This window comes from Tenrec ecaudatus, chromosome 6 (genome assembly GCF_050624435.1).
Source record: "Tenrec ecaudatus isolate mTenEca1 chromosome 6, mTenEca1.hap1, whole genome shotgun sequence".
In the NCBI taxonomy this organism is placed as follows: domain Eukaryota; kingdom Metazoa; phylum Chordata; class Mammalia; order Afrosoricida; family Tenrecidae; genus Tenrec; species Tenrec ecaudatus.
In genome coordinates this window covers 116,564,644-116,567,088 of record NC_134535.1, presented here as the reverse complement: position 1 = coordinate 116,567,088, position 2,445 = coordinate 116,564,644, and the positions used below count along the sequence as shown (strand labels likewise).

Here is a 2,445-nt window from a genome sequence, read left to right as displayed (position 1 = left end):
GATGGAAGCCTGAAGACCACTGTGTCTAGGAAATAAAGCTTAGTGCATTTGCAAGGATTATCAGGCTGAACCTGAAAGACGGAGAAAAAGTGGGGTAGCCAATGGTCAGTGGTTGAGCGCAGAATAGCTAAAAGGATTCCTACCACATCTGTTCTTATAATTATTTTCCCCAAACACCTAGTTTAAATAATGTTTTATCTGTAAAACTTGATGCTTTATCTAACCCTCAGTGCCTCATTAAATGATCAGTTTGTTGCCCGAAGAAACTCAGCCCCATGAATACTTCAGTGAATATATTTGGCTGTGCAGAGGGTTCCACTGGTTCAGGAAAGTGCACAATTCTTGTCTTCCCTTGTTTTTAATCTCAATGTAGCAAGGAGGTTTTTGCTTTGATTTTTTTATATTTTAAAATATGCCCTAGGCATGAAACAGCTCTGGCCACAATCCAGGCATCAAGCTAGGATGAACAAAGGACTGCAAGTTGGCTCTGTCCCTGACTGATATAAGAGCATCACCATCAACCAGATGTCTCCTTGCCCATAGTCAGGGTTAAGGGGTTTTCTTTGACAAGGAGTTTGATTTTCTTTGCCAATGACCCAAGTGAAACACTTTCTGTGTGCTCTCTGTATATCATTGCATTTCCATAAATGTCCTCAGTATTCAAGTTTCAGTCTTGGTAAGATATTTATTGTAGGCTCTTAGTAGTTGCTTCTCGAGTGGCCTGTCTTTACACCTATCCCCAATAGCTGTGGACTTGAGAATCTAATTTTCTCCTTTCTTTTTTAAAAATCATTTTAGTGGGGCTCATACAACTCATCACAATCCACACACACATACATCAATTGTGTAAAGCACACTTATACATTCATTGCCCTCATCATTCTCAAAATTCACTTTCCGCTTGGGTTCCTCGAATCAGCTCCTCATTTTCCTTTTTCCCCTCCCCCATCCTCCCCGCTCCCCACTCCCTCATGAACCCTTAATGATTTATAAAGTATTATTTTATCTCATCTTACACTGTCTGGCATCTCTCTTCACCCACTTTTCTGTTGCCCATCCCCCAGGGAGGATGTTATATGTAGATCCCCTGTGATTGGTTCCCCTTTTCTATCCCCCCTTCCCGCCCAGTATCGCCACTCTCACCACTGGTCCTGAGGGGTTCATCTGTCCCAGATTCCCTGTGTTTCCAGTTCCAATCTGTACCGCTGTGCATCCTCTGGTCAAACCAGATTTTCAAGGTAGAATTGGGATCATGATAGTTGGGGGGGAGGAAGCGTTTAAGAACTTGAGAAAGGTTTTGAGTTTCATTATTGCTACACAGAACCCTGAGTGACTCATCTCCTCCCCACTACCCCTCTGCAAGGGATGTCCAGTTGTCTACAGATGGGCATTGGGTCCCCATCATGCACTCCCCTCATTCACAATGATATGATTTTTTTACCCTGCCTTTGGTTCTTGATACCTGGTTCCTTTGGCCCTTCATGATCACACATGTTGGCGTGTTGCTTCCATGTGGGCTTTGTTGCTTCTGGGCTAGATGGCCACTTATTTACTTTCAAGCCTTTAAGACCCCAGATACTATATCTCTCGATGGCCGGGCACCATCAGCCTTTTTCACCACACTTACTTATGCACACATTTGTCTTCAGCGTTTATGTGGGGAAGGTGATCACACAATGATGATTTTTGTTCTTTGGTGTCTGCTACATGATCCCTTCAACACCTCATGTTCACTTAGGCATGTGTGCTTCTTCTCTGTGGGATTTGTTGCTTCTGAGCTAGATGGCCGCTTGTTTGCCTTCAAGTCTTTAAGATCCCAGATGCTATATATTTTGATAGCTGGGCACCATCAGCTTTCTTCACAACGTTTGCTTATGCACACGTCTGTCTTCAGTGATCATGTCGGGAAGGTGGGTATCATGGAATGACTGTTTAGCTGAGCAAGGTGCTCTTGTATTAAGGGAATGTGCGTGAGGAGGCCAAATGTCCACCTGCTACCCTACTACTGAACCTATGAATATATGCACATAGGTATATTTCCCTCATAATCATAAATATATTTACATATGTACATGTCTGAATTTAGGCTTCTCTGTATGCCCTTTGCCTCCTACTCCTTTCCTCTATTTCCTTACGCTTTCCTCCTGTCCCACTACCATGTACAGCCTTCATTCTGGTTTCAGTTAATTTTCTCCTTTCTGCAGTCATTTAACTATGTATGTTAGCAAGGCTTCCCTGGTGATGTAATGAGTAACACATTGGGCCGGAAACCACAAGTTAGCACAAGACCAGTCACTTAGCGGTAGAAAGGTGAGGTATTCTGTTCCTCTATAGACTTAGAGTTTCAGAAGCTCACAGAGGCAGTTCTGTCCTGTCTTACAGGGTCTCTGAGTTGGAATTGACTTGCTGGCAGTGAGTTTGGTTTGATTTACAACAACATGTGAA

At 43.2% G+C, this 2,445-nt stretch overlaps 1 non-coding gene across 1 annotated transcript; it reads right to left on the bottom strand.

Annotated features, from left to right (window-relative positions):
• Positions 1-408: 408 nt before the first annotated feature.
• On the bottom strand, positions 409-552 carry LOC142452261 (small nucleolar RNA SNORA48). The gene has a single exon (XR_012785284.1). It is a non-coding gene; the product is annotated as a small nucleolar RNA SNORA48 (small nucleolar RNA).
• Positions 553-2,445: the final 1,893 nt, after the last annotated feature.